The 13,777-nt window shown below is 36.9% G+C and overlaps 1 protein-coding gene across 2 annotated transcripts in view; it reads right to left on the bottom strand.

Annotated features, from left to right (window-relative positions):
- The window catches only part of Slc44a5 (solute carrier family 44 member 5), a 373,608-nt gene that overhangs the window by 345,955 nt on the left and 13,876 nt on the right, over positions 1-13,777 (bottom strand). The window lies entirely within an intron of this gene.

Below are 13,777 nucleotides of genomic sequence, written 5' to 3'. Positions count from 1 at the left end.
GTTTGAGCATAAATTGTATTAGCTTCAAAACAGTGTATTATTTCTTAATATTTTGCTTTTGTTTTCTCTTCAATATGCAATAGAATATGTGAAACAGGTTCAAAGAGAATACCAGGAAACTAAAAAGTCTTATCGAAAGCTGGCATAACAGCTTGAAAGAACCTAAGAACAGATTATCTGAACTGGAGGGCAGATTTGTAATATGGGAGCATGAAATGAAAAACTTCTTAAAAATAACAAAGAAACAAACAGCAATAACACAAAGACTAGAAGATGATAAGAGGGTCTATAACTTAAGAATTAAGAACATAAAAGAAGAAGTAGGGACACAAACCAATGAACTACAAAAGCTACTCACAGAAATAATCCAGGAGAATTTTCCTAATTTAGCAAAAGGTAAAGATACTCAGTTGTATGAAGCATACAGGACCCCAGCCACCTACAACCCAAACAGAGCAACACCCAGGCATATAATAATTAAAATTCCAGAAATCCAATACAAGAACAGAATACTAAAAGCCGTCAGAGACAAGAAACAGATCACTTACAAGGGAATACCCATCAGAATTACAGCAGACTTCTCAGCACAAACCATCAAATCACGAAGAGTGTGGGGGGAAATAATCCAAGCTTTGAAAGATAATAATCTGCAGTCAAGATTGATATATCCTGCACAACTATCCCTGGAAATTGATGGAGAAACAAGGTGCTTCCAGGATAAAGAGGAACTAGGGGAATATGCAACCACCAATTCAACTCTACAGAGAATACTGCAAGATATTCTAAAAAAGAAAAATACGAAGAATCCAGAAGTAGCGGCAGAGAGGCCACAATGAATGGAGCAGAAAACAAAATGAAGAAGACAAACTGACAACTAATGACAGAAAAAGAGCTCAACAGAAATGAGGCAGAGAAGATTGGATGATAGAAACAGCTATTTTGGAGAAAATGACATCTTAAGAGGTAATACTGATTTAGTATCATCTTGTTTTGAAGTCTCATCAAGCTTTTGTTCTTCTGTCTCCATTGGTCTAAACAGGTGGTATCTTATTGGATTTTATTATATATGATAGTATAAGCAAAACCTTTTATAGACAAGGAGATTATACAGAAACCATTGTTTATTTTCTGTTAGTTGATTCTAAATACCCTGTAATACTGTCATTCTCTTGAATGGTTTTACATTGTTTTGATATATTTGCTGCTACAGTATATGAAGTTACGCTCAAAGATTTCAAGGAAAGAGACAATATGGTAACTACTTTTATGTTGGGATAATCTTGTGGTGAAACACTATTTTGCTTAAATGGTTATGTTTTGATCTGTGCTGATTTGCTGTTATGCCCTCTTTTATCTCAATCTCCATTTTATTATTTACTTTTTTATCCTTTTAATTAAGGGAAAAATAAATTAAAAATAGCAGGATATATTATAGTAACCCACTTTGACTTTCCATTATCTTGATTTAAAGCCCTGTATTGCTCTCACCATCTTGTTTTGACTGATGTTCCTCTATTCTGTTTTGCTTGATAGTACCAGGTTCGAAAGTTTAGGCAATAGCTGTGAAGATAGTGGGATTCATTATGACGCCCATTCCGGTTGACTATTATCTACTTTTGAAGACCTATAATGTCTCCAATGTTTTGGTTTTGTTGGTTTTGCTCTTTACTGTTTTGTTCAATTTTATTATAACTAATGATATAGGCAATTCTATTAGAGATAGCGGGAGGCATTATGGTAACCATTGTTGATCACCTAGTATTATGCTTTTACATTATCTATTACGTCCACCCTTTTGATTTGACTGACTGTTCTGTTATGTCACATTTGGTTCTACTCTCTTCCAAAAAAGTAATAAGAACTGTGGGAGCAACAAAACCCAAAATGTGTAATCGTCATTGTACAAAAGAGAGGAAAAGAAAGTGCTCTAATCGATATAACTGTATGTATACTTAAGTGTATAAGATAGATAATGATATTACTGAGTTTTGTTGGATCATTGAACAGAACTGTTTGCAGTCTCACTGTTGGAATGTCCACTTTATAAGCTTTAATTTTGTAACTTGAACTATTATTTCTAAGATAATATGTAATCCATTAACTAGTGATTTCCTACTGTTTATTTTTTTCTGTAAATCTGTATAACTTGTACTCTTTCTCTGCTTTTTTTTTCTTTTTCTCCTTAAATAAAATTTTAAAAATATATGTAACTAAGACCAAAACAAAACAAAACAAAAGCTCATAAAGTTTCAAAGACATTTTCCATAAGGATGCACTGTTGAAAACTTGTTTTTAATAGCATTTAAACACATATTTTAATACTCTTTAAATAAATCCCATGTACATTTTTCTCTAAATAAATTTTAAGTAAGCATAATTACAAACCATTTGTCATGGTTTATGTGGGTGGCTCCCAGCCTCATTCGTTTGCATTATGCATTTGTGGTTGGTTCATTGTCTAGCGCTTGGATTGATGGTGTCAGTGCTACACCCACATAGAGGCGGAGCCAGCATGCAATGTAGGCAGGAAGAAGGTCTCTCTCTTTTGCAGGTTACCACTTTGCTGTTTGCAGCCACTATGAACTGCATGCGGCCATGCCACCCTGCCTTGGAGCTAACTGAGTATGGACTGAAACCTCCAAAAACTGTAAGAAATAAACCTTTCCTTTCCCAACTCTTGGCATCAGGTATATTGTCTCAGCGACAAGTAAAAAGTAACTAAGATACCTTCTCAGTTACACAGAATTTCTATATCGTCCCGTATTAATTTTCTATAATTTTTTTCAAAATTCTGAGATAAGGGACTGAAAGTACAGCTCAGTGATGGAGCATTTGCTAGCCTTGATTCAAAACACAGCACTACAAACACAGTGCTTATGATTTTACTGTTCCTAACAAGATCTAGCTAGCAAGTATATCTTTAAAAAAGTTATCAGCTAATCAAGTTTAAATTATTAGTTCAAAGAACTTCATTCAAGCTCCATAATAAATTAGTGAAATTCCAAAAACAGGCACACAATTATCTCCCTCTACCATTCTTCTTACCTCTTTTAGCTATATATGACTTGGATCATATGTAAAAACATCAGGAGTGTGGTTCTTTGGGATCCAATGAAACTAGTACTTTTTTCATTAACACCTCTATATTGCTATAGCACAAAAGTAGCAGATGTTTATAGTAATTATTTTGACACACTAGTAGAAAACTTTGTTTTGCATAGTTTTAGTGGTGGAGGCATTTTATTGCATTATAAGGTTTACTTAAGTCAGTTAGCAATTTACAGTATGTATAGAATAACCACCAATTAATCCAAAAATTTTTTACCAAGTGCCTAATTCTCCTACCTAATCAATAATAGAGATATACTGTACATGTGTTTGCAAAGTCCCTTACATTTCCAATATGGTCTGGTAATAAATTTTTGTATATAACTTTTAACCACAGAGAAAAAAAGCATATAAACTTTTATCAAATTTAAAAGCTTCCACATAACAAAAGAAACAATCAACAAACTGAACAGACAACTTATTGAAAAGGAGAAAATATCTGCAAATCTAACAGACATTTTTTCAAAGGAGATACAAAGGGCCAGTAGGCATATGAAAAAAGTGCACATTATGCTTCATCAGATAAATGAAAATTAAAACTACAATATGCATTAGAATTATAATCCTCAAAAAGAGAATAACGAGAAAGGAGAGTCCTTGTATGCTTTTGGAGAAATATAAATTGGTACAGGTATTTTGGAAAATAGTATTAACTTTCTAAAAAGCATCAATAATAGAACTACCATCTGATCTAGCAATCCCAACACTGGATATATATCTAAAAATAAAATGAAATCAGAATGTCAAAAGGATCAGTGCATTCCCACGTTCATTACAGCATTGTCCACTTCAGTCAAGACACAGAATCAACCCAAGTGTCCACTGACAGAGGAATAGATCAATAAAATGTGAAGTATAAACAGATGTGCACAATGTGATCAAAAACAATTCAACTTTTAAAAAGAGGGAAATTCCGTCATTTGAGACATGAATGAACCTAGAGAATGTTAGGCTAAAGAAATAAGCACAGAAAGACAAATACTGCTTAACTCACATGTGTGTGGTATCTAAACTAGCCAAATTCGTGAAACCAGAGGGTGGAATGATAGTCTTTAGGCCCAATAGGGATAGGATTGGGAATACGTTGGACAAATACACAGTTTTAGTCAGATAGGGTGAGAAGTTTTATTGAGCTGTTTTACAGTGTTGTAAATATAGTTAATAATAAAGGACTGTATACTAGAAATTTGCCCAAAGAGTATATGCCAATTATTCTCACCAAACAGAAATGATAAATATTTAGGGGGACCACTGTATTGATTGACTTATCTTGATTTAATCATTTCACTACGTATACATATATGGAAATGTATCCATATTGCCAAATTTCAGCATAGGAAATATAAGTACATTAGCACTTGCAATCTACCAAATGTGTTAAAATCAAAATATTTTAAAAACTGGGATCTTTGAACTTTAAATGTTCATCTAAACCGAAGAATTTATTAGGAGTTTCCATTGAAAAGGACTCTGGATTATTTTTAATTAATTAATTTTATTGGTACATTTTACATATGCATAATGTCCACACTTATCATCAGGAATTTGTACCTGTACATGATCTAACTTGGTTCTTTTTTCCATTTTCCTCCTCTCCCTTCAATCTGTCTTCCCCTGTTTATTTACAAAAATTTTGTTTCCTTTTTGCTTTTCTTTTTTCCTCATACTTCCTTTTCCCCTCCTCTCGCCCTTGTTCTCTTCCCCATTTGAACATTCTATTCCCATTTCTCAGTATCTACTATACATTTTGGTCCTTATTTACACTTTTGGTTTCTCACACCATAGAAACAAAGCCATATTTACATATGTGTGTCTGACTTATTCCACTTAAGAATATGGTCTCAATTTGCATTCATTTACCTAGAAATGCCTTGTTTATCTTTTGTGATGGCTGAATAGTACTCTACTGTAAAAAACACATTTTCTTTATCCATTCATTGGTTGATGGGCATTTGGATTGTTTCCAAGGTTTAGCTACTGCAAATTGTGTAGTTATAAACACGGGTACATATATATCACTCTGGTATGATGTTTTTAATTCTTCTGGGAAGATACCTAGAAGAGGAATAGCTGTGTCGAATGGGACTTTTAATCCTAGGTTTTTGAGGAGTCTCCCCACTGACTTCCATAGTGGTTGCACTATCAACAATAAAGAAGGGTTCCTTTTTCCGCCCCAGCAACATTTGTTCTTGGTTGATTTCTTGATGATAGTCATTCTTTCTTGAGATGGAATCTTAACATTGTTTTAATTTGCAACTCTTGAATGACCAATAATGTTGAACACTTTTTCATACATTTATTTGCCACTTGTACTTTTACATCTGAGAAATATCTATTCATTTCAGATGCCCATTTTTGGATTGGGCCTTTAAATTTGAAGGATCTGATTTTTGTGTGTGTGTTCCTTATATATTCTAACTATGAGTCCTTTGTCTGAGAAATAGCTAGCAAAAACTTTTTCCCATTCTGTGGGTTGTCCCTTCACTCTGTTAGTGATTTTTCTTGCTGTGCAAAAGCTTTGCAGTTAGATGAGATCCCAGTTGTTGATTATCTGTAATATTTCCCATGCGATTGTGGGTTTTGTTCATAAAGTCTTTGCCTAAACCTATGTCTTCCGATTCTATCTTCCAGCAGATATACTGTTTCTGTTTTCATATTTATATCTTTGATCCATTTTTATTTTAGTTTAGTGCATGGTGAGAGACATGGATCTAGTTTTAGTCTTCAATATGTGGAAAGCCAGTTTTTCCAGCACCATTTATTAATGAAGCTATCTTTCTTCCAGTGAAGGTGTCTAGAGAGTACCTGGAGTTGTTTCTGCATCTTTATATCTGTTCCACTTATCCTTAGGTGTGTTTGGCCAGTACTGTGCTCTTTTCATCGCAGTAGCTTTGTGGACTCTCAATTACGACTACTAGTTTATCAAAAAAAAAAAAAAAAGAGAGAGAGAGAGAGAATGGAACGCAATTGGGAAAATGCTACATTTCAATGACATCTGAAAGTAATTCAGAATTAAAGAAATACCTGAATGATCAGCTAAATTTGACTAAAATATGTAAATTTTAGTCAGAGTTGGAGAATGAGAATAAATTCTATTCCCTGAGCAAAATCGTTCAACAGAATTCTCTTCACTCCCTTCCCTACACTAATACATTCATCTTGATCGTGAATGCTAAAACGGTGCCTTTTTTCCATGGACCTTGTACATGTAAGAGATGTCTTTCCTGCTAATTATATCTCTTGTCAAGAGTCATATTCAGTGGGTTAAAACCTAGGAAAGCTTTTGAAATGACAGATTAAAGAAGTTTTCTCAATAGGCAAGGTTTAGAGATGAAAATATACAAAAGAATGGATCTGAAATGACTATATACTTTAAAAAAAGAAAATTATTAAAAGTCAAAATTTATCTATATGTAAATAAGTGAACAAATACATAGATAGATATACTCAGCCTATCTCAGTCTGTCAAACAAAGGAGTAAAAAAGATTAATTCAGGAGGCCATGCAAATGGACAGGTTTTTAAAACTCATGGTCAAGCAGCTGATAAAGAATATATCATTTTGTTTGTATATTTTAAAGTTAAAAATTGGTAACAATCATTGAGTGTGTCTCTCCAGTAGTACTCAGATTATATACAAATCCATTGGGGAAACATTAAAAACAGACTCTCTCTTATTTAGGCACCACCTAGAACAACCAAACAAACCAACCAACTTAAGACTACACACAGCACAGGAAAAACAGACTGTATGTGTAGGATCAAAGGAGGCACATCTAGGTCTCAGGCCATAAAATTAGCAGGGTAAGAAAAAATAAATGATAAAATTTGAAGTTTTTACCTAAAGAATATTTATAGACCCTTAAAGGATTTATGAGCTTAGCCATTTGGAAGCAAATCCTGTGACACGCTGAACAGTCATGCTTCACAACTGGAAAGGTGATCTTCTCATATGACTAGTTCTAAAGCTTATAGTCCAAGAATCAGATGCGAATATTTGTGTTTTCTTATGCTGCCTTAATCACAAGATCCACAGACACTATTCATGTATGCGAATCAGTGAACCAGCATTAAAACCAAACATTTTACCAGAGTGGGCCATGACATGCAGAAGTTAGTTCTGCTGAAAGATTCCTAGGATCTAACAAACATAATGATTTTAGGGCCAGTAAGGTTTTTTATTCGTAATCAAAAAGTACGAGACAAAATTAGCTCCTGTAGAAGTCTGCTTCATTGGATACTTATTGTCCCTGAAGCTCAGCTATAAGCTATAAGCTGACTTTATGATGAAAAGTCAAAGCTATTCTAAGGCAATCAAAAACTTTAAAACAAATGGTAATATTCAGTTTTGCCAATTTAAGACTCCAAGGGCTAATGAAAACAGTCAAATTCAGCACCTTCAGAGATTAAATCTTTTCATTACTATAAAAGAATCAAAAAGCATTAGTATGAGTCTTTAAAAAGAAATGGAGGGAAGGAAACCTAACACTTTCATTACACTGTTTGACCAAGCTTTTTCAGAAACCGAAGTTCATCATCGACTCTGTTGAAATTGTTCTACATTCTCTCTCAGCTTTAAAAAAACTGATGGTACTAGCTAAATGTACTGGCTTGTGCTCAAAAGGCTTAAGTCACTTTGGTTCACTGGTATAAAATAATGAAAATGCCAACTAGTTAATATCGCTATTAGGACCAACAATTTAAAAGCTGCATTGTCAGCAATGAGAATGTAATTTCAGGATTATAATGAAAATTCCCCTATAATAACTCACAAAAAATGGTAGCCTATGGGAGGAGATGCTGTAGAAAAATATAGTATTTCAAAGTAATATTTGATCTCTCATTCTATATAAAAGCATATTGAGACCTGATAAATTATTCTTGGCCATAAGCTATTAAAAAGTTACCCTTCTCAGCCAAAAAGTATAAACTTTTGAATGCTGAAGGTATTATAGAAATTAATTTTAGCTTCTTATTGAAATAAGCATTCTTATCATTGTAATTTTCTAAATTGCTTTTAATTCAGAAAGCGGAGCCCTCCTCCATCCTTTTCCTCTCCTTACAATTTGTCTGTGCCCCTTCATTATTCAGTATCACATGAGCTGGACTCAGGAATAATCAGGAAACAGTTCCATTTTTCTCCCATCACTGCCTCAAACATTCTGTCAGCCCTGCCCACCCCTCTATCCTTGACAGCCTCTCTTTCAGATTTCTTCCCACTGTAACAATTTTGCCACCAGATATTAAAAAGTTCTGTCTTGTCTGACTCAAAGCATTAATCACCTGGTCGATTGAGATGTTTTCCCTCCTGCCAGCTCAGCAATGACTCCTTGGTGTGGAAGACAGGAGAAGCAGCAGGAAGATGCAGAGAGGGCTCTGCTCTGCTCTTTTCTTCTCCTTTCTGCCTGTCCCTCCCCATCCCCAACCTTGCCCTTTGTATTTCGGAATCCTAGGAAAGGATATGCTAAGGATCAAAATGAAGTTCTTGCTTTTAATTCTCAGTTGGCTGTCAGATGCCCCCTGTCACAGCAGGCTTCCAAATACTGGAACTCACAGGACACATGTGGGGATTCTTGGAAGACTTCAGCAAGTGCCCATGGCCTGCTTGTTTCCTGTGAAAGACAATGAGCCTTCAGCTGACCTCTTATAATCAGGACACTGCTCAGCTCTGGCTCAGTAGGCATGCTCTTAAATACAATCCACTTGGCTCACAGGAATTACAATAGACGTGCATGCAACCCTCAGAACCTCTGACTGGTTCCTCCTTGCCCTGCAGTTAAAGGCAGTTCTATCTAGTTCCAAGCCTCAGTCTTCCCCAGAGAAAAAAGCAGACACCTTTGTCATTGTCATACCTTGCTTCAAATTATTGTGTATGGTGGGGGTGGGGAGATGTCAGCTTCTCCCAAAAGAACATTTACTCTCTGCTCAGGTAGAAGCATGTGGAAAACCCACTATTTTCTACAATTTTGCAGACTTTCAAACAAAAACTGAGATGTCATCCTACCATTTTCTAAGGAACCCTAACTTTGCAGGCAGTGCTGTTCGGCTCCCCAACACTTGCTGGGGGTAAAGGAAGAATATCCTTCTCATTTTGTGAAAGACAAAAAAAGAAAATACCACAATGCTCTCTACTCCTATAAATTTCCTTCAAGAATCTTAATGACTCTCCTGAAGTCAGTCAATCTGTCCTGAGACAGATTGCAGTCAGGCAGATTTGCAGTGATCCCCACAGGTCTAGGTCTAGCACCTCTCATTGGTATGTGAAGGAAAATTGTCACCCAGATGTCCTGAGCTTCAAGGTCTCTGGATTTCTAAGACAAGCATCTGTCATTGCACCTGTTGTTACAGATTTAAAAGGTCTTTTCAATAAAGCTTCTCAAATGAGGGTTTGTCTTTCAGGATTATCACCCAACAACACAGAAAAGAGCAATCCAAAATAAAGAAATTGGGGCCTCATCCCAAATGACTCATCCCCTTAGAATACACTGTACTTATCAATTTCTGTGATTTAATCCGAGTGGAAGGGGGACAAGACAAAGGTCATTAGAAAGGTCGTGACAGCAGGAGCTATGAAACATTTTAATTGCATTCCTCCTGGTGTGAGCAAATTAATCTGCTTCAGTCACCACACACTGGTGAACTAGTCCAGGTACCATTAGCACACTAGAATATAAAAAAACCCTTTCACTGTAAGCTGGTAAATGTATTCTGAATTCAGGAAGAAGTAGCATCCTGTGAGTGTTACTAGCTGATTAGAAAAATGACAGTCCTCATACTTGGAAGATGTATTAATCCACTGACACTTTCTTTAAGAAAATGAAATCCAGCTTTCATATTTGACTTCTTTTCTTAGCTTTTTTTCCTTCATTTCTTTTGTTTTTATTTTATAATTTCTAGGTCAGTTTAATGACCAGGAAGTTAATTACTGCTGCAGACATCATGCCGCTTAGTTTCTTTATTCTAATCTTACACATAAATATAGTAGTGCTGGGGGGGAAACTGACATCTAAAATCACAAAGCCCGATATCACACTCCGTCCCAGGACTTTGGATGTCCAACTTCAGTCAAATTACTTATTCTCACTTTGCCTTTGTCTGCTAGCTTTTAAAACAGCGAAGATAATAACATTGCAAGGGTATTATGCTTTATAAAGGAACGATTAATTAAATAACATTGCAAGGGTATTATGCTTTATAAAGGAACGATTAAAACTTATCTGGTACATGACCTAAGTAGGATTTGTCTGAATGATTAAGGGCATCATCTTTGATGTCAGACAGCCTCCATAATCATTCATTGGCAACAGGTGTTTGCTAAAGAAATGCATTAATGAACTATTTACTCAGCCTCACCTGGGATCAGAACCCTGAGTCAAACTATATAACTTCTCAAAGTCTCAATGTTTGCATGTGCAAAATACACAAATAAGCAGACCTACTCCAGTGATTCTCAGTCACAGTGCGTGCTAGAAACTGTGGTTGCAGAATCAGTAGGTATAAAGCCAGGCCAGGGAAACTGTATTTAAATCTCATGGACTCCCTATAGGGGCTACTGTAGGAGTTAAATGAGATGATGTATAAAGGCACCGAGCACATGCTTAATACTTTTAAGTGTATAATACATCACTTCATACATTCTTATTTATATTTTTTGTATTGAGGACTGAACTCAAAGCATGTAGTGGGGTGAGCACTTGGTCACAAAGCTATGTCCCCAGCTGCTGATTGATTGATTGATTGATTGATTTGGTACTGGGAATTAAATCCAGGGGTGCTCTTCTACTGAGCTATATCTCCAGCCCTTTTCGATTTTATTCTATACTGAAACAAGATCTCACTAAGTTGACCAGGCTGGGCTCAAATTTATGATTCTCCCATCTCAGCTTTCAAAGTAGCTAGGATCACAGGTGATGGCCATTGTGTCTGATTCATGAAATTATTTTATATGACACATTTGAGTTAATTAGTGAATTATTAAAACAGTGGTTCTCCAGCCTCAACACAATTCTTGTAGGAGATTTGTAAAAACAGGTCATGGGGTCTCATCCATCCCAAGAATTTCTGACTCTGAAGATCTGAGGCAGAGCTTGACAAGCTGTATTTCTAAGTCCTCTTGCAATGGTCAAGTTGCTGTTCAAGGATGGATTCCTTGAGAACCACAGCATCGCTGAAACTTCAACGATACCTGTGACGGCTTATTCTATAGGACAACCTGGCTTGGCCCAGATACTTGGTTAAATTATTGTGAGTGTGTCTGTTAGGTTGATTCTAGATGATAATAGTAGTTGAATATGTAGACTACCCAGCAGTGTGGATGGCTTCATGTAACCCATTTGACACTAAAAAACAACAAAAAAGAAAAAATAAGGAATATTTTTTCTCTGCAGGACTTTTGAAGACATTGGGTGTCACTATGCTGTTCAGGACGGCCTCAGACTCCTGGGTTCCATTCTTGCCTCAGCCTCCCAAGTAGCTCAGACTACAGGTAGGCATTCTCACACCTCACTCTATTTCTGAGGTAAGACATCAGTCACTGGTCTTCTACATGAGTGGAACTATACCACAAGCTGCCTTAGGTCTCCAGCTTGCAGAGAGCAAATAATGAGATTTCCTAGTCTTCATGGACACAGGAGCCTGTTCCTTACAATAAAAATGAATCTACTTGTTTATCTCCTATTGATTCTGTTTCTCTGGAAACCCTTAATACAGTATGAAATTAGGTGCATATAAAATCAAAAACAGATGGAAGACAGAGAATGATATCAGCAATGCTATGTTTTAGACATCAGGAAGTTAACTTTATTTTTGTTTGGGGACACTAAATAATCCTATGTGGCTTCGCAGTGAGGCCTTATGACACCGTTCCCCAGGTGAATGGGAACGTCACAGCTTTCCATTCCCCGTAACTTGTATTAACTGGAGATGTAGAAGTGCACTGAACAGTCTTGTACTGAAACAGTCACAGCAGTTCTCTTTCTCTTTGGTAAAAATCAAAGTCTTTAAAGGTAGCAATCTGTGTTAGCTTTTTATTACTGAGACAAAATCCCTAACACCTGCAATTTAAAGGAGAAGTTTATTTTTGGCTCATACTTTTCTAAGATTTTAGTCCCTCAGAACCTGAAACCAAGGCAGAACATCATGGCAAAGGGCAATGGTGGAGGAAAGCTGCTCTGCTCATGGTCGCTGAAAAAAAGAGGGAGAACAGAGACAGAGAGGAAGGGACCAGGGACCAGATAGAGCCCCCAGGGTCATGCCTCTGTGACTCCCATAAACATCCCAGGAACCAGCTTTACTAATCTCCTAGGTGTCTTTCACACCTATTGAGATGCTAAGATTAACCACCACAGGACCAGATCATAGTCATCTACATGACCCCTACAGCCTGGCATCCAAAGTCATGAAAATGCTTAATGAATGAAGGTAAATTCATTTTGAAACAGAGTAAGTTTTACAGGCAATTTCTTTTTTGAGTTTCATGGTAACTCCATGGAGAAGTCAAGAAGACAAAACAGCTCTCTTTCCACTCTTGTGTTACTGCAGTAGTTCCCAAAGAGGTGATGGGTGCAGGGAAATTGCTCTCTATGAGACATTTGGAGACATTGTCTGTCATAATTCAGGAGCATCTAGCATAGTGAGTAGAAGTCAGGGACACTGCTAAACACCCTAGATGCTCAGGACAGCTCTTCATAACACATAAGTATTAGCCTGTTTTAGTTACCCTTCTCGTTGCTGACACAAAACACTTAATACTCAAGAGTTAAAGAAGGGGAGGTTTATATAGCCCACAATTTGTAGAGGTTTCAATCCATAATCTGCTGGCTCCAAAGCAGGGTGGCACATGGCAGAGGAGCAATAGGTCATGGCAACAGAAAACAGCAAAAGTAATGAGAGAGAGAGAGAGAGAGAAAGAGAGAGAGAGAGAGAGAGAGAAGCCTTTTTCTGTCCCTTACGTTGTATCCAGTCTACCAAGATTAGGGCGGTGCCAATCCAATCAGTAGTCTTATCCAGAAAGCACCCACTCTTAATCCCAGCACCCTTGACCCCAGTATTGGACTATGTATCAATCTCATGTTCTAGATTCAGCCATCTCTGAAAAGTGGGCTCCTTTGCAACCTTAGGGCCCAGGGTCACAGGACTCGCAGCAGTAATAGATTAGGAGTAAAATATAGTCCACAGGAGCCAAACTGTCTTGAGTACCTCTTTAACTTCCAACCAGTTCGTGTATTATCCAATCAAAACCAATCGCTGCCTGTATTACTCAGATTTCCTTTTGCTGAAACAAAATTCTCTGTAACCACAGTTTGAAGGAGGAGAGGATTGTTTTGGCTCACGGTTTTCAGAAGATTCAAGGTAGACTGGCATGGGGGAAAACATGGTGAAATAAAGCTGCTCTCTGGCAGCTGTGGGAAGAGAACTGGGAAGAGAACCAAGAAGTCAGCCTGCCCTTCCCATGAGCCAGCCAGTGCGCAGGCTGGGAGACAAGAGGAGCTCCGCCCACCCCATCCCCTAAGCAACTAGAGCAATCAGCATTTGGAGGAACACAGTTATTCCAGTCAGGTTTTTGGTTCTTTTTTAAGGCAGAAGTAAGGCTGAAAACATAAAAGCACTAGAGACCTGCACAAGATATTATGGGAGCAAAGAGAAGAAACTGAGTAATAAGGGAGGCAAGT

Source organism: Cavia porcellus, unplaced genomic scaffold (genome assembly GCF_034190915.1).
Source record: "Cavia porcellus strain 051 isolate PalLab524CR breed Dunkin Hartley unplaced genomic scaffold, mCavPor4.1 scaffold_1, whole genome shotgun sequence".
Classification (NCBI taxonomy): domain Eukaryota; kingdom Metazoa; phylum Chordata; class Mammalia; order Rodentia; family Caviidae; genus Cavia; species Cavia porcellus.
Note: the sequence above shows the minus strand (reverse complement) of the source record. Positions and strands in the feature narration are given on the sequence as shown.